The following is a 19,407-nucleotide window of genomic DNA, read 5'->3' as shown; positions in this document are numbered from 1 at the left end:
CCCACATTACGTATCTGATATTAACACAGTTGAGAAAGTCCAGAAATATTTCACAAGAATGGTTCTCCACTCCTCTACTTGTTGCTGAATACCTTATGCCACCAGTCTTGAAATTCTAGACCTAGAAAACCTAGAACTATGCTGCCTTTGGTCCAATCTAAGTATAGTATATAAAATCATACATTGCAATGACTTACCTGTCAATGAATACTTCAGCTTCGACCATAACAACACAAGAGCAAACAATAGATACAAACTCAAGGTTAATCACACCAAATTTGATTGCAGGAAATACAACTTCAGCAATAGAGTGGTCAATGTCTGGAATATTCTACCTGACTCTGTGGTTTCTTCCCCAAACCCCAAAAACTTTAACCTTAGATTTTCTACTATTGACCTCACCCCTTTCCTAAGAGGTCTGTAGGGGGTGTACGTAAGCTCACCAACGTGCCTACCATCCCTGTCCTATTGTTTCTTTTATTTTTCTTATATGTATCCATGTATTCATAGCCATGTTTTTACTTATACCTATTATCTTGTAAGCAATTGACAAACCAAATAAAATGAAATAAATAAATAAAATATCAAACAGCGCACCTCTAAAAAATGTAGGAATGGAAAAAGTCCCATTTTCAGTTTCTATCTCAATGGTCTTCAAAGGGTTTTTTTTCTTTTTTCTTAGAACAATCTTCACATGAATGCATCTGCTAATTGGTCCTTCCTTACCTATCATTCTGCCAATCTAGCAGTTCAAAAGCATGTAAAAAAATGCAAGTAGAAAAATAGGGACTCCCTTTGGTGGGAAGGGAACTGCATTCCGTGCGTCTTCGGCTTTTAGTCATGCCAGCCACATGACCATGGAGACATCTTTGGACAGCGCTGGCTCTTCTTCGGCTTTGTAACAGAGATGAGCACCGCCCCCTAAAGCCAGAAATGACTAGCATGTATGTGCAAAGGGGAACCTTTACCTTTACCTATCATAGGAGCTTACACTATTGCTGCTGCCTTTTCAAACGTTTTAGAATACAGTAGACAGCTACCTGATAATTATTGCCTGGTGAGGTCCAGGAATGTGTCTAGCACTACATTATAGCAGCTGGAAAAGACTGGAAGAAGTGGAAAAAAAGTTATTTTACAAAGATAGGCCAGGCAGAGCAACCACATGGCAAACCCTGCCATACATCAAAAACATTTCAGAAGCCGTAGAATGCAACTTCTGAGATCTGCAAGCGGACATCCCACACTGCCCAGAGGCTACCTTGTGAGGACAAATTATCCATTGTAAAGATCACTTGGAGGTGGGAGATACTTGCAATGCAATTTAATGAATCCCCAGCATGGATTGCCCCTGTGACTATGTAGGACAGATGAGGAAGGAAGCTAACCACCAGATTGCAAGAACACGAGCAAAGCGGTTAGTTGAGGAGATCCAAACACATTGGTAGCCTCCAACTGCAGTGGACAAGGACATACTTTCATACATTGTAAGGAGTATAAATCCTTCCATTCCCTACCATCCAGTCAGAGCTGAAGAAGTTTCTGGGATTAGAAGCAAAACGTCTTCAAAGAAAAACCAGAAAGTCCAGTTGCCTCTTTAAAAAAGCACTTTTGGGACAACGATGACAACGATGACTGAGAATCTCCATAGTTACTCTCTACTAGTAACCACCTCCTGCAGTTAGGAGGGTGCGTGTTTGCATTCTCCTTGAGATCCTGATAGTTTTCTGGGGAAATCCAGTTTATTTGCATAGTATGCAAAGCATTATCCTCACTCACCTGCCTCAAAATACACCATTGTCGTAATCGATTAAAATCAGATGAAAGATTCTTATAGAATAGAATCCTTTATTGGCCAAGTGTGATTGGACACACAAGGAATTTGTCTTGGTGTAAATACTCTCAGTATACATAAAAGAAAAGATACATTTGTCAGGAGTCAAGAATCATAAGATATGACAATTAATGATAGTCATAGGCAATCAAATCATACTAGGAAACAGTCAATATAAATCATAAGTATACAAGCAACAAAGTTACAGTCATACAGTCAGAAGTGGGAAAGGATGGCTGGTAAGGAGTGATGAGAAGATAGATAGTAATAGTAATGCAGTTTTTGTAAATAGTTGGATAGTGTTGAGGGAATTATTTGTTTACCAGAGTGATGGCGTTCAGGGAAAAACTGTCCTTGTGTCTAGTTGTTCTGGTGTGCAGTGCTCTATAGCGTCGTTTTGAGGGAAGGAGTTGAAACAGTTCATGTCTGGGATGTGAGGGGTCTGTAAATATTTTCACAGCCTTCTTTTTGACTCATGCAGGATACTATACATATTATGGTCTTTTAGCCTATTATAATCAGAGACGTGAGCCATTTGGACTTCAGTTCCAGTTTTAGCTTAAGCAGAACATCGTCTTTCTCTGGTCCAAGGAAAGGATAATGGAATCAGTCACTTTTATAAAGAATTTCAGGTCCAGTTCATGCGTATGAATGCAGCCAACAATTAATCTCCACAATGAACACCCAAAGGATGCCTTCGATGATGAACATTAACCTGAGAAAATGTGTAAGCTTATAGAACTTGTTTATGCTTCCCTGGAACAGAAGTTGAGTCTGTTGTGCCTTACGCTGTGGTGCCTTACAAGTGCGTGAGTAAATTTGTAAGCAGTGTAATTAAAGGTAGAATATTGTTATGCAATAAAAAGATAAACCGCTGCATCATTGAACAGAAGGAATTAATTTCCAACCGCTTCTTCTCAGAGGCAGAGAAAGGAATGCTCTTCAGCACTCAAAAGTTGGAAATTGGCCAATGTTGATGTCTCCTGGTTGGGTGCTGTTCAATCGTTGCTGCTTTCAGTGGTTCCCCTGAAATTTCTGTGGAAAAAGTATCCTGGAGGAAAAGGATTTGTTAACCTTCAATCCAGGGGTGGGATTCTACCAGTTCGCACCTATTCACCAGAACCAGTTGTTAACATTCTAAGCAGTTCGGAGAACCGGATGTTAGAAGAAATTACTGGCCTAATCCTGTGAGGAAGGCAGGAAGGAAACATTCTGGTGTTGCTTACAGAAACTGCCTCTCTGTTAACCCTTATTATATTCTTGGCAGGACTAGACTTCCTGTCTCAGGAACTTCCCTGGAGTTTTTTTTCCCCTCCTTTGCTGGTACTTTGCTTGTGTGGAGTGACCATTCAAAGTTACAATGGCACTGAAAAAAGTGACTTATGACCATTTTTCACACTTACAACTGTTGCAGCATCCCCACAGTCATGAGAAGCCAGGCGAGGAGATGCATACCTCAATGTGAGTGATATTAAGTTGGCCACACCCAGCCAATAACATGACCACCAAGCCACGTCCACCAGTCACATTACCACCCAGCCACGCCACCACCTAAGCCACGCCCACAGAACTGGTTGTTAAAAAATTTGAATCCCACCCCTGGTAAGTGTCTTGTCAAGTCATGTTTTAGAGTGACTTTTCCTGCATCTCACCTTGGTTCTAGGTGAGAATTGCGGAGGTTCAGTGCTGAAAAGGTGCACCACCGGCTGCCATTTTGTTTTTGTCTTGATAGTGTTCAATGCCACACTCCATTTACAAGGAATGACGAAAATTGGCAACATCAAGAAAAGATTCAGAAGCTTGAACTTCCTAAAGATGTTGCCAGGGGTGGGCTTCAAAATTTTTAGCAATGGGTTCTCTGCCCGGTTGCTGGGTGGGTGTGGCCTTGGTGGGTGTGGCCTAGTTGGCCTCCTGCAACTTGGTGGGGGGAGTTTTTGCCCTCCCTGGGCTCCGGAGGCTTTCCTTGAGCCTCCAGGAGGACGAAAACGGCCTCCCCAGACTCCGGAGACTCTCTGGAAGCCATAAATGGGCCCATTTATGGTCTTCCCGAGCTTCCAGGAGGCCCATTTTTCACCCTCCCTGAGCCTCACTGTGCACCCTGCATCCAAAACGGGCCACAAGGGGACTCCTAGGAGGAGAGGGGAGGGATGGGATGGGCGAGGCCAGTCAGGATGGCAAGACCAGCCAGGAGTGGGATCTGAACTGCACAGAATCTGAGCTAGGGACTCTACCAAACCCTCGCGAACCCCCAGCAGCCTACCCCTGGACGTTGCAAGGAGGCTAAGATCCTTGAGAGACTGGAGGGAGGCCCCCAGACCAGCCAATGGTCAGATAAAAGGTAATTGACACGCAGAAGGAAAGTGGAGAATTGCCAACATTTCAGAAAAGACCCTCCTTAGGTTTTTTGGACTATAAAGGTAAGGAGAAAGAGATGTGTATGGTTTAGTCCCCAGACCAGTGATAGGATTCAATTTTTTTTTTTAACTACTGGCCTTTGATCATCTTAGTTGCTCTTCTCTGAACATTTTTCCAAAGTCTCAACATCTTTTTTGTAGTATGGTGAGCCAACTTGGTTGCAGTATTCCAGGTGTGGCCTTACTAGGACTTTGTAAAGCCACACTAATTCTTCACGTGATCTTGATTCTATGCCTCTGTTTATACAAGCCAGGATTGTATTAGTTTTTCATTCATTCAATTCATTCTGCCTTCCAGAAGGTAGCCTTCCAGGTACCCTCAGGAGCCTTACATCATTGTTTACGCGCAGAGTCTGTTCCTGGATATAGCTTTGAAGAACTTCACCCAGGTCCCTCTTTCCTACTTCAAGCTGTTACATTCCCAGCCAAGAAGTATTACTAGGCCCCTGAGCAGCTGCTAAAGTTATGAATGGATACTCTTGGGCTACCTAAGCAACCAGATGGCCCTTGACAAAATTTTTGGATGTCAACTTTCATTGTGATATCAGAACATTTTCTCATCCCGCCATTTTATGCCAAAATGCATACACTCTTTAGCAGCCTCCACTGAAATGTATTAAGGGAGGCACTGTACTGACCCAAACCTGGTTCCAAGAGAGCAAACACAAGACAAAGGTAGCAGCACAACCTTTTACTGTTTCATTTACAAATCCTGTTTCTTCATAGATAAAAGGCTGCTTCCAACTAATTAGCTCCAACAAGAAAGACAAGAAAGTTTTGCAAGGCTGCCAAGAACAACAGAAAAAGTTCCTAAACCATAAATCGAAGAGTCTCCAAACACCGACTCAGATATTCTAACGTCCACCAGGCTCGAGTATCAAACTTCTTTGCTTTCTGCAAAGAACTGCAGTTTCTCAGCTGGCTTTTATCTCCTTAGGGAGGGGCCATTACTTTGTAGCCTTACTCCCGAGTTGCCAGTGCTTCTGCAGCTGCTCTTTCCTTTGAGCAGCTTGCGCGCATACATGCTGGGCACAGGCTCCTCGGGAAGCTCCTCGTCGCTGCTGCCAGCCCCAACAATCTCAGAAGGCAACTCTCTACTCCCTGAGGGTCCTGGCCCCATCCCTGCATCTCACGTAGGCCCCTCATTGGAGTCCTTGCTCTCCAAGACCTCAGCCATCCACACCTGCTGCCAGCGAACCAAAACAGGCACCTTTGAGAACTTGGTAAGAACTTGAGTACGCTCGTACAGGGGTCCCCAACCACCGGGCCATGGACCGGTACAGGTCCGTGAAACATTTCCTACTGGGCCACCGGTTTGCTGGGTGCCGCCATCTTGTTTGACGAGAAAGTGCTTCTGGGTGAGCTTTTCAGGTTGGAAAGTGGCGTTTGGGTCCTGAAAGAATCCTCGCACCTTAGTTTCATCAAAGGGGGGGACTTCGAACGGAACTAAGGTGCGAGGATTCTTTCAGCACCCAAGGCAAGGCGAGCTGAGCAACCGTCCTGAAGCCCATCGACAAAGGTACAAAGGAGGAGTTGAAGGTGGTGGGGAGAAGCGGGGGACAGCTGGCTGGCCGGTCACTCGGCTTGCCTTGCCTTGTCATGCTTGCTGATGCCAGTACCGGGCCGCAGATCATTTTGTGATGCTGGTATCGGGCCGTGGCATGAAAAAGGTTGGGGGCCACTGCGCTAGTATACTCAATGAAATAATCTTTCAAAGGTATCTGCAGTTATACACTCCCATGCTGAAATTAATATTTTTACCAAAGGATTTTTCTTTAGGATGCAATTTGCATGCCTGGTCATCTTTTCTAAAGATTTGCCACAAAGATTTGATTAGAAATGGTGATAAAAATGTACAGTATTTCTATGGTTGGTTGTTTTGTGAGATAGCAAGGGTTGTTCTACATCTTGTAGGAAGTACATGTGGGCGTGAGAAAACACTTCAAAATCTGACCAGCATCTTCTTGCCACCATAAAACGCTTGTGAAGATCTCCTTTAAGGATTACATGCCTCTAGAAAACCCATTAGGCTTTGGCAACAGAGCATGTTCACTTCAACCTTGGGGTGATTTGAGCCAATTCCTCAGCATGGTTTTGAAACTTATTCTCACACCTGTGCCATTGGCAACAGCTTGTCGAATATGGATATAGATAATCACAGGGCTGGAAGGGACCTGGGAGGTCTTCTAGTCCAACCCCCAGCATTAGTCCTTATTGCATCTGGACTCATGGCTGCCCAAACCTCTCCAGAACTGTTCCTGGAGCTGTTGAGTCCCACCATCCTTGTCTTTTCTGAGACTGTCATAACATGCATTTTATCCATCCCAAATACACCTTGTGCGATTCGATATTTGTCATGGCTGCATCCAGGGGTAGGCTTCGAAAGTTTTAGCAAAGGGTTCTCTGCTGGGTTGCTGGGTGGGCATGACCATGATGGGTGTGGCCTAGTTGGCCTCCTGCACCATGGTGGAGCAGGGCTTTTTGTCCTCCCTGGGCTCCGGAGGCTTTCCTTAAGCCTCCGGGAGGGTGAAAATGGCTTCCCAGGGCTCCGGAGGCTCTACGGAAGCCGGAAACAGGCCAATTTCTGGCCTTCCTGAACTTCCAGGAGGCCCATTTTATGCCCTCCCCGAGCTTCCGCACACACCCTGCACATACCTGCATCCAAAACGGGCCGTGTGGGGACTCCTAGGAGGTAATGGACAGGGTGGGTGGGGCCAGCCAGGAGTAGGATTTGGGTTTGCACAAAATCTTAGCAAGGGGCTCTCCTGAACCCCTGAGAGCCCCCCAGCAGCCCACCCCTGGCTGCATTCCTCCTGTCCAAGCTTCATGAGCTGATATCCTGACCTTAGCAATGGGGAGGGGGAAAGTTTGGACTATAAGAAAGAAGAGGGGTGGACGGAAGTCCAGCTGAGCCTTGTGAGAAATTTCAGCCAGCCAAGGTCAACTACCAGCATGCAGAGCTGGGAACCGAGAACCTGTTCCCTAAACAATATACAAGTACCTAACTGGACATTTACAGACAACTGAGGGATGCCCCCAGGGTGGGGTGGGGGAGGAGAGAGGAAAATTTACTTTACGTTGTTTGCACAGGCAAACTTCAGATTCAGCTTACACTATCTCTATAACCCACTAAACTTCAGTAAAGAATACTCTTGGCAAAAGCAATGGACCTAGGAGTCTTTCTTTGCTAGATGACTGAGTGGGACGGTTGACTTTATCTCTTTATCTTCTTGCAAGCTGAGATAAAGCCAATAGCAAAAAAAGACGAACCAGTAATAATCTGATCTTCTTGTCAGCTGCCCCCTTATGCTTACTTATGCTTCGCTGCTATGCGGTGACAGACTTCCAGGAGCCATGGGGAGAGAGAATGAAGGAGGGAACGCTTCAGAAAGTGTAAGTAAGTGCTGTGCCTCCTGAATATGTTGCCTCCAGATCACCCAGCTAGGGGAAGGAGGGACCTGCATACGAAACTTCACTTGGACTGACCGTTAGGAAAACATCTTGCGTGAACCAGATTGGGGAGCTCAGTGAGCGACAGTTAAAGGAAGCAAAAGTAGAATTTATTTATTTGTTCGTTTGTTTGTCAAACATGTACAAGATAACAAGTATAAGTATGAACATAAACAAGAACAAAAGGGAGTAAATACAGATTAATGGGGACAGTAAGACAGGCACTCTGGTGCACTTATGCACGTCCCCTTTAAGGACCTCTTAGGAACGGTGTGAGGTCCACGGTAGACAGTTTGAGGTTGAAGCTGTGAGGGGTCGAGGCTGTAGCAACGGAGTTGGGTAGGGCATTCCAGGCGTTGACCACTGAAGTCGTATTTTCTGCAATCGAGTTTAGAGCGGTTCACCTTCAGTTTGTATCAGTTGTTTGCCCGTGTATTATTGTGGTGGAAGCTGAAAAAGTCATTGACAGGTAAGACATTGTAGCAGACAATTTTGTGAACTATGCTTAGATCAGACCGCAGGCGGCGCAGTTCCAGATTGTCCAGGCCCAAGATTTTGAGCCTGGAGGCATAGGAAATACTATTGTGAGTGGAGGAGCAGAGTTCTCTTCTCGAGAAATACCTCTGAACCCGCTCAATTGTGTTAATATCTGATATATACAGTGCGGGTTCCAGGCGGACGAGCTGTATTCGAGACGTGGTCTGGCAAAGGTTTTGTATGCCCTAGTTAACAGTTCAATGCTGCCAGAGAAGAAACTTTGCAAAATAAGAATTTAAGAATTCTTAAAGCCTTTTTTGGCAATGCTGCTTCAGTGAGCTTTGGGGCTTAGATCGTTTGAGATAAATACTCCTAGATCCTTGACAGAGCGAGGGTCATCTACGAGGACATTTCCTCCTAACTTACATTTGTTGTTCTGATTTTTTTTGTGTGTGTGTAGGACAGAGCATTTGTTAGTTAAAATTTAGGGGTTTGGGGGACATGCTTTTCACTTCTGGCCTTGTGCTACTTGAACTCTAATGCCTTTCTCAACAAATGGAGCCAACCAAGGATGGTTTCTATTTAGAGGTTTGAGTCATGGCAAGTCTGACACTTCTAATTATTCTTTTGCATATGGGTGTCAAATTGTGTTTGACTTTTTTGAGGCTCAAGCTGGCTAGAGTTGCTTTAGGTAACCAGACCAGGATGAAATTAGTGAAAGGATGGTTGGCTTCTCAGTCACTTTACCGCCTGGGGCTCCATAAATCCGGCAATTGGACCTGATCACCAGGCCTTTGTCACCATTATTCTTGCAGTCTTCAAGGGCCATTATAATCCCAATTTTTTTAAAAAACGCACCAGGAAGTATACGAAAGAGAATTTAGCAAGGTGGGTGAAAATTGATTTTCCTCCCCCCTTGTAAAAACTCGATCAAATCCAGTAGCCTGCAGGGATGGAAAAGCTACATGATAGGCTAAAAAACTTGGTAGCGACGGCCTGTGTGCTTGAGCAAACCAATGAAGAGATAAAACTGGAAAAGCTTTACAGCTTGGAAAGCTGTTAGCAAGCTGGGATCCCTTTCATCATTTTTAATTTTAGTTTTACAACCCTTCATTTGCTTTGACGGGTTGATGTTGCCATGGTGCAGTTGAGAAACTCATAAAAATGCTGTTACCCTTTCCAGGATGGCTATTTCTTCCTAGGGTTTATGCCACATTTTATAGTTATGTCAGAAGGTTTACATGGTTTATGAATTCTGCAAGAGATTGGGTTGCTTGACAAAATCTGGGCAGCTTTGAAACAACTGCCATTGAACGGCTCCGAGCTTCCTTTTTTAAAAAAAAGAAAAGAAAAGAAAATCATCCTCTCAGTTTGTTACATCCTTAAATAATTAAACTCATTACACATTTATACCTTTGTTAATAAGGGCACATAAAGATAGTTTATGCTTCTCCTTTCTATTTAATACAAAAAATATTTCCTGCAGGGGAATTCTCTCTCTCTCTCTCTCTCTCTCTCTCTCTCTCTCTCTCTCTCTCTCTCTCTCTCTCTCTGAAAGAGGAACTGTCACATATTTTTAAAGGCCTTTAAGTGATGTTTTGGAATTGGAAATAGTAATATTGCTAGTAATTTCTAAATTTCCAAGGCACTCTGATCATTTTCATTTGCATTATTTGTCAGATAGCCAGAATCTCTCTCTCTCTCTCTCTCAGCAGCATTTTTCTACTTGTGAATAAGCATCATCCACAAATGGTTACAAGTAAGTCATTGATGTTAGGAGTTAACTCTGCTTTGCTTTGTTTACCTGAATGTATTTTTATTGGTTGAAGATCAAAATAAGATTTTTGTCTGTTTGTCTGTCTATTTTCCCCAAAACAACAACTCTCTGAGATGGGTTGGGCTGAGAAAGAATGACCGGCCCAAATCCATCATGTCTGCTTTTTCATGCCTAAGATGGAACTAGAACTCGGGGCCTCCTGGTGATTGGCCAAAGTCACCCAGCTGATTTTCATCTTTAAGGTGGGACTAGAACTCACTGTCTCCTGGTGATTGGCCAACGTCAGCCAGCTGGCTTTAATATTTAAGGTGGGACTAGAACTCCCTACCTCCTGGTTTCTAACCTGATACCTAAACCTTTTGACAAAAGTTGCCCTTTCATTTTGAACATGCTACAAAATACGTTCCCCCATTAATATTTTTATTAGAAAAGAAGATTGATAGAAGATGTGACCGACTCAGATAAAGATTTCCTCCACTAATGGCAACATTTCTTATTATCATCATTGTATCATTATAGGTATATTAACAATTCTAAAAAAAAAAACCCTGCAAATAGCAGTAGCATTTAGACATATATACTGCTTTACAATGCTTTACAGCCCCCTCTAAGTGGTTTACAGAGTCATCCTGTTGCCCCAAACTATCTGGGTCCTCATTTTACCCACCTCGGAAGGATGGAAGGCTGAGTCAAACTTGAGCCTGTTGAGATTCAAACTGCCAAACTGCAGTCAGCAGAAGTAGCCTGCAGTACTGCACTCTAACCACTGCGCCACTGTGGATCATATACTATCCTTAATTGTTTTTTGGGTGAGGTATTGCCTCTTCTTTGATTGCTTTTCGTTATCCAGGACTGATTTTAACTTGATGTGGGTGTTGGTTAATAGACATTTAAGGAGGAAGACTGTTTAGGTCGGTTGGCTTCTTTCTTTGACCTTTGATTGCTTCCTTTCTTGAATGGTTTATAGCAGCGGTCCTCAGCCCGTTGGACCCTGGACCACTACAAGGCTCAACCTATTCAGAACTGGGCTGTGGAAGTGACGGGCAACTGCAAACATGCACATAGCTCCACTTGCACGTACAGCTCCATTTGTGCAAACAGTGTGTGTGTGTGTGTGTGTGCGCATGCGCATGCGCACGCGCACAAATGGTGCTGCACATGTGCGCCCTCATCTGACCTTTGCACAGAACCATCTCCTTTCCCCCCTCTCACCAGTCCAGAAAGCCAAAAAGGTTAGAGACCACTGCTTTATAGATTAACAGATTAACAGAGTTGGAAGGGACCTTGTAGGTCATCTAGTCCAACCCCCTGCCCAAGCAGGAGACCCTACACCATTTCTGACCAATGGCAGTCCAGTCTCTTCTTGAAAGCCTCCAGTGATGAAGCTCCCACAACTTCCGAAGGCAACTTCTGTTCCACGGGTGGATTGTTCTCACGGTCAGAAAATTTCTCATTCCCAGGTTGAATCTCTCCTTGATCAGTTTCCATCCATTGTTCCTTGTCTGGCCTTCAGGTGTCTCGGAAAATAGCTTGACCCTCTCCTCTTCTCTGTGGCAGCCCCTCAAATATTGGAAGACTGCTCTCCTGTCTCCCCTGGTCCTTCTCTTCACTAGACTAGACAGACCCAGTTTCTTCAACCATTCATTGTATGTTTCAGCCTCCAGTTCCCTAATAATCTTGGTTGCTCTTCTCTGCACTCTTTCTAGAGTCTCGACCATTTTTTTTTATAGTGGTGACCAAAACTGGATGCAGTACTGTAGGTGAGGTCTTACTAAGGCTTCATAGAGTAGGATTAGTACCTCACTTGATTTTGATTGTATCCCTCTGTTACTATAATCTACAATTGCGTTGGCTTTTTTTTTGACTGCTGCCACACACTGTTGACTCAAATTTAGCTGGTTGTCCACTAAGGCTTGAAGATCCCCCTCACAGTTACTGCTATTAAGCCTGGTTTCACCTAGTCTATATGTCTGCTTTTGGTTTTACTTGCCTAAGTGTAGGACTTCACTTTTTTCTACATTGAATAGCAAGAGCACTTAGACTTATATACCACTTCACTATCTTTTACAGCCCTCTCTACACAGTTTTACACAGTCAGTCTATGGCCCCCAACCATCTGGGTCCTCATTTTATTGACCTCAGAAGGATGGAAAGCTGAGTCAATCTTGAGCCCGGTGAGATTTGAACCGCCAAACAGCTGGGATTTGGCAGTCAGCAGAATTAGCCTGCAATGCTGCATTCTAACCACTGTGTCACCACGGCTCTCAATGATCGATTCATCAGGGTGATATGTCTCTGAGCATTTTTGGATCTGGCCTAAGATGTCCATAAGAATTGTAAATAAATACGGAAAGGATGCAACTATGCAATGACACTAATATCCACCCTTGCTCAAAAACGAGACTTTTTGTCTGCACAGTTGTGCAGAGGAGTTGTGCAAAAAACTGGTCTTTGAGCAACTTTCCTAAAATATCCCAGCTAACCTGTAAGCAGTGGATGGAAATGACATTGGAGGTTTCTAAGCACCAGGTGAAATGGACCTATTTGGTCAGCGAGCAAAGGACATTATTTTTGAAAGACTAGATGCTTTATATGCATTTTTAGCGGAAAGAAGAAGAAAAAGTATGAATGGATGTTTTATGGATCTGAAGATTAAGAATGATGCAAATTTTAAAGGAGGGGATAAAGAGATCTGAAAAATATTTAAGAGTGAGGAAGGGAAAATGCAATTGTAATGATCTGTTAAAAAGAAGGTCAGAAGTCATTTTTTAAGAATATGGCTTTTCGAGATTATGAAATGTTCACGTGAAAGTTGAGTTTCAAGATGGACAAAAAAGGTTAAATATATTGGGTTTATTTTGACAAATGCAAACTTTAAATGGTTTCGAACGGGTTTGGAGTGATGTTAAAGGGACTTACCAAGACTAGATCTATGTATATAAATTTTAGTTCTTTTTTGCACTTTTTGCCTTTGATTTTTTTCTTTCTTTTGTCTTTTATGATATGAAAATGTTTCCTATATGTATATATACACATTATTTCCCTCAGGGAAATAATAAAGCCCCGGGGCCAGATGGGATTCCGGAAGAGCTATATAAGGCAATTGCAGAACAAATTGGACCCCTTATGATGGAAGTTTTCAATGATGTCTTATTGGCAGCTAGAATGCCGGACTCATGGAGGGGAGCATTGATTTAGTTGATCCCGAAGGAGGAATCCGATCTTAGATATATTAACAACTACAGGCCAATTTCATTCCTAAACACTGACTACAAAATAATCACCTCTATCATAGCTAACAGATTAAAATGAATTTTAAATTTGTACATACCTGAAGATCAAAATGGATTTCTCCCGACTAGACAGATTAGGAATAATTTAAGAACAGTAGTAGATGTTTTAGAATTTTATGAAGCCCACCCCGAAAAACAAATTGCACTTATGTTTTTAGATGCAGAAAAGGCACTTGATAATTTAACTTGGCAATTTTTAATTCAAAAAAATTATATGAACTTAGGCACTAAATTTGAAAACATTATAACAACTATTTATGGTACACAACAGGCCAATATTATAATAAACGGGGAATATACCCGCCCAATAAAAATAGAAAAAGGATGTATGTATACACATATACAGTATATACATACACATGCACACATACGCAGTAACAGAATAAAAGAGTTGGAAGGGTCCTTGTAATTCTTCTAATCGAGCAGGAAACCTATACCATTTCAGACTGTGTGCGTATACAGGGGGGGGGAGGGACGGAGAGAGAGAAGAGAGAGGAAGAGGGGGGAGAGGGAGAGGGAGGGAGAAGGAGAGGAAGGGAGGGAGGCGTAGAGAGGGAGAGAGAGAGAGAGGGAGAGGGAGGGAGGGGGTGGGTAGAGGGGGAGAGAGAGGAAGAGAGGGAGGGAGAGGGAGGGGGAGGAAGAGAGAGGAGAGAGGGAGAGAGGGAGAGAGAGTGGAGGAATGAGAGGGAGAGACAGGTAGAGAGGGGGGAAAGGAGGGAGAGAGAGGGGGGAGAGGGGGAGAAAGAGAGGGAGATAGGAGGGAGAGAAAGGGAGAGAGGAAGAGAGAAAGAGGGAGAGAGGGGATAGAAGGAGGGAGTGAAAGAGGAAGAGAGAGTGGGAGGGAGAGGAAGAGAGAGAGAGAGCATTCTCTAAGCAACAGGCATGTAGTTTTGGTACTGTCAGATACTGCTTACTTCCCAGAGGGTTAAAAAAAAAAACCCAGATGCCTGGACATTAAATATGTCTTTGTCTTGCAGAGGAAGGGATACAGATAAGATACACGCAGTTGCAAAACGTTAGAAAGCGTCATTTACGCCCATCACCTTGCTGTACTTTATAATAAAGTTTTCAAGAGCAGTGTGCTCTCATGGACCCCTCTTAGCTCAGCTGTGTTCTTCTTAATGGCCTTTCCATTTGAGCCCAAGTTGTACTGCAGAAACAGTAATAGGGTGGGCCCCCCGCCCCGCAAAATAATAAATAAATAAAAATAAAAACCCATTCATTGCTGTCGGCCATGAAGCTTCCTAAAGGGAGACCTTGTTAAGGAGCAGATCCCTGCCACTCCAGAGCCAAAGACGGATGGCGTTCCTAGCTAATGGTTTGAACAAAAGGATCTGACTTACGGCGAATCTGTCTGAGAGAGTACGGCGGAATTCTATTTCATCCTTAAGGAACGGTGTTTGGTGAAAAAAAGATAGTGCAGTTGCAGTGAGGAATTAAATTCCTCTCTAATGTTCGTTTGAATCATGGTAGAATGAGGAGGCAAAGCCAAGCTATATATCGAGAAACTAAAGCAGGGGGTGAAATAATAATAAAAAAATAAGACACTGGTTTATTTTGTGTAAGAAATTTTTTCCCCCTATATCACTGCTGGTGTTAGGTTGTTCATTAAAAAGATGCTTGGCATTGAACCACTTTCCTAATACTATCCTAAAAATTAATAAATCTTCCTTTTCCTGTTTCAGCGCTTTTTAAAAAAAATATCCAGGAAGCATTAGGGGGAATTGATATTTCTCGTTTCATGCATGTTCTGCCTTTTGAATGTTAGCGCGATTATGTTTTGGGCCCTGGAATAAAGGTATATCTAAGGCCTGCTGGGTTTAAGAAAGTCAACAAGAGACATTATTAAGGGGTGATATGATAGCAGGATTCCACTGTTTGAGGGACTGCCCCAAAGAAGGCGGGGTCAACTTATTTTCTGAAGCACCAAAGGCAGGACAAGGAGCAATGGATGGAAACTAATCAAGGAGAGAAGCAACTTGGAATTAAGGAAAAACTTTCTAACAGTGAGGACAATTAACCAGTGGAACAGCTTGCCACCGGAAATTGTGGGCACTCCATCAGTGGAGGTCTTTAAGAAGAGATTAGATAGCCATTTCTCTGAAATGTTACAGGGTCTATTTGGCTGATCTTTGTTATTGGCTATTTTCTCTTCATTTTTAAAAGATGTCTAACTCTTCTATGAAGAAGTCTAAGTTCATCTATGAAGAACCTAGATTGCTGGGGGCCATAAGCTGACTCTGTAAATAGCTTAGAGAGGGCTGTGAAGCATTGTGAAGTGGTATATAAGTCTAAGTGCTATTGTTATATGGCTATTGCAGTGTAAAATTGTTGGCACCGGTGCAACAAATTGCTTTGTCTAACTTTCTACTGATGAGTTTAGAGTTCTTGTTGAAGTATCACTATCTCTGTCTTCAATTCAGCACTAAATTATAGTGACATGGCAGGTTTCATATATTGATTTTTCTCTCTCCTCCTTTCCCTGTCTTTGTTACTGCATTTTTGGTCATATCTTTTTGGTCTTGTAATTCATCCAGACCATTTTTACCTGTCGAGTGGGATAAAAATGCAATAAGATGTTCAAGATGGTTGTTTTTGGTGGAACTCAATCGCTTGATGTTCAATTACTCTCTTTAAAGGGATTTTGGAATGTTGCTGTGAAAGAAATCCCATTGCCATCTTCTCCCCAAATTTAAAAAAATAAAATGAAATGTAAATTTATTGAACATAATCACAAGTTCTCTTAGCCCTATAGGAATGAAGAGAGGACTTTCCTTTATTTCTGTCTCTCTGTCTCTCTCTCATCTATATCTATCTATATCTATTATCTCTCTCTCTCTCTATCATGTATAATCTATCATCTATCTATTGTGTATAATCTATTCATCTGTCTATCAATCATCTATCTATCTATCTATCTATCTATCTATCTATCTATCTATCTATCTATCTATCTATCATCTATCTATCTATCTATCATCTATCTATATCTATCTATCTATCTATCTATCTATCTATCTATCTATCTATCTATCTATCTATCTATCTATCTATCTATCTATCATCTATCACTTATATCTTTATTCTTTTTACAAATAACTCAGGTGAGTTATTATAGATTAAAATAAGGGAACGACACATCTTCCTTCTCCTACAACTTGCCTCCAGAAATTGTGTGAGGTCTATTACTGGAGGCTTTTAAGAAGAAATTGGACAACCATTTTATCTGAAATGATATAGGGTTTCCTGCTTGAACAGGGGGGTTGGACTAGAAGACCTCCAAGGTCCCTTCCATTCTGTTATTCCCATTTACCCCACAAAAACAACTTTTGAGGTGAGTTGGGCTGAGGGAGAGTGACAGGCCAAGGGTCAATCAGTTGACTTTCATGGCCAAAGCAAGACTTGAACTCAGTGTCTCCTGCTTTCTAACCCAGTGCCCTAACCACTGGGCCAAACTGGCTCTATTGGACATAGACATACATGGTGGACTGACCTCATAGCAACACAGTGCTGCTTTTGGGACTTCCTCTCCTTGACCCTCTCAGCAGATGCTGCTGGTCACACAATGTTGAGGATTGATATGACAGAGTTGATTGTCAAACTTTCAAAAGACAGGAAATTCAGTGCAAGGATTGATGAAGTGCAACTCTAGAGGGAGATAACTTGCTCCAGTAAAGGTGGAAGTTTTCTTAAGTGTGTGAACAGTCAAGTTCTTTTTGGAGGTCAACGTCTTTCTTATGTCACAAATGCAACTCCAGGAGTTTTGGAAAAGAAAACAGCCCATGTCAGAGCACTGGAGAATCCTTTTCCATTAATTGTAACCAAAATGACAACACCATCTGAACTCCACAGCCATTCTCAATCCAGAAGGCCTTCATGAAAGCTTTTCAAGGATTGTTCTTTCATTATTACTGGCATATGTCCTTTAGCTTCAGTGCTAGGAAATTGTTGCAGGCAAAGGGTAATACTCCTTAACACGTTCCATTTCCCTCAGGATTTCCTGATTGACGTTAAAATTGGTTTCACACACACCCTCACTCCCCATCCAACTGAGTGACAAGGTGGCAGGTGTGAAGTGAAGGCAGAGTGCTGTAATAATGTGTCAAAATACCTTAAATCAAGACTAATGTGGCTTCAGTGATAAGTTCCTGTACCACTCATATAGAATTAGAGGGATGGATTCAACCATGGAGTGTTATTTCTAGAATCGCTAGAGTTCATAATATTAGAGATGTAAAGAGAACTTGGACGGAGGTTTAACATAGGCAGTTCTAGAAAGATCTATGATAATTTTCTGCTGGCCACTCACCATAGCCAACTCATCACAGCCAACTCACCACAGCCATCTTGGCATGGCCAACTCGCTGTGGGACAACTCACCACAGCCAACTCACCACAGCCAACTCACCATAACCAACTCACCACAGCCAACTTGCCATAACCAACTCGCCATAACCAACTCATCACAGCCAACTCAGCATATCCAACTCTCCATAGCCAACTCACCACTGCCAACTCACCATGGCCAACTCACCACAGCCATCTTGGCATGGCCAACTCACCACAGCCATCTCAGCATGGCCAACTCCCTGTGGGGCAACTCACCATCATCAACTCACCACAGCCATCTTGGCATGGCCAACTTACCATGGGGCAACTTGCCATGGGGCAAGAGTTACACTGATATCATAGAAATAGTCAAATAGAATCATTAAAGAAAGGCTGCAAAAGAAGAATGAAATGTGAATGACAAAAATTAAAATAATTATTTATGTTAAACAATTTAATTGAATTGTGAAATTGTCCCATAGCAAGTTGGCGAGTTATCCCATTCTACTTCTAGAAACTCACTAAAAAAAAGTTTTACAAGATAAAAGAAAAAAAGGTTGCTATTATGAATCCCCAAAATCTTAAAATGTTAGGCATAGCATAGCTATATTCTTCCTGTTAGAAGTTCTCTTTGGGTAGCACTTGAGCCTTACGATATATGAAATACAGAGCCATGTTAATAAATTGTAAACTCACTACCAGGAGACTGAATAAAACCCTGTTAATCCAACGTTTTAAAGGCAGACGGAGAAGGTGTTAGCAAAAGCTACAATATTCAACTTCATAATTCCCAAGTCACACATTCCCCTGCCTTTCCCCATCGAAAGATCAATATTAAAAAAATAACCATGTAGTCTTTTATCGATTGAAATATAGGCAAAAGCAGGGGTGGGATTCAATTTTTTTAACAACCGGTTTTGTGGGCGTGGCTTAGTTGGTAGCCGTGGCTTGGTGATCATGTTATTGGCTGGCCGTGGCCAACTCAATATCACTCACATCGAGGCACGCATCTCCTCGCTTGGCCTCTCATGATTGTGGGGATGTTGCAACAATCGTAAGTGTGAAAAATGGTCATAAGTCACTTTTTTCAGTGCCATTGTAACTTTGAATGGTCACTCCACACAAGCAAAGTACCAGCAAAGGAGGGGGAAAAAAACTCCAGAGAAGTTCCTGAGACAGGAAGTCTAGTCCTGCCAAGAATGAAATAAGGGTTAACAGAGAGGGTGTTTCTGTAAGCAACACCAGAATGTTTCCTTACTGCCTTCCTTACAGGATTAGGCCAGTGATTTCTTCTAGCAACTGGTTCTCTGAACTGCTTAGAATGTTAACAACAAGTTCTAGCAAATAGGTGCAAACTGGTAGAATCCCACCCTGGGCAAAAGGAACAGAGAAAGCTGTGATATTAGCATTGCTGTCCCTTATTCTTAAGAACTTATCAATTCTGCTGTGCAATAAACTCTTTGATTCCCTTCCCAACTGCTTCATTTTCCCTTCATTTCTTACCTTAATTAGTGGATAATTATTGATAATTGGATAGTTTCATTTTTGCCCAATCTTCTTTTGGGCCAAGTTGCTCAATAAAAGTTAGGCCATTGGGCCTTTCTATAAGAATTGCATGCACATACATACAACAATTGCATGCACATACTACTACTTGATGTAGAATGGGAATATGTATTTGGCTGGGGGTTGACATCTTCAAGCAATGCTTTCTAGAATAGCCCAGGAGAACTTGGATAACCTTGGAATGAAATTCAGGTTGAGGAACTCAAGTATTTGTGGGGTCCTTGGTGGTCTCTGAGCTTGGTGGTTTTCTTGCAGACGTTTCATTACCCG

Source organism: Pseudonaja textilis, chromosome 4 (genome assembly GCF_049901715.1).
Source record: "Pseudonaja textilis isolate UNSWEBS1 chromosome 4, rPseTex1.2, whole genome shotgun sequence".
Lineage (NCBI taxonomy): Eukaryota > Metazoa > Chordata > Lepidosauria > Squamata > Elapidae > Pseudonaja > Pseudonaja textilis.
The sequence above is the reverse complement of the archived record's forward strand: the minus strand, read 5'-3'. Positions refer to the sequence as shown.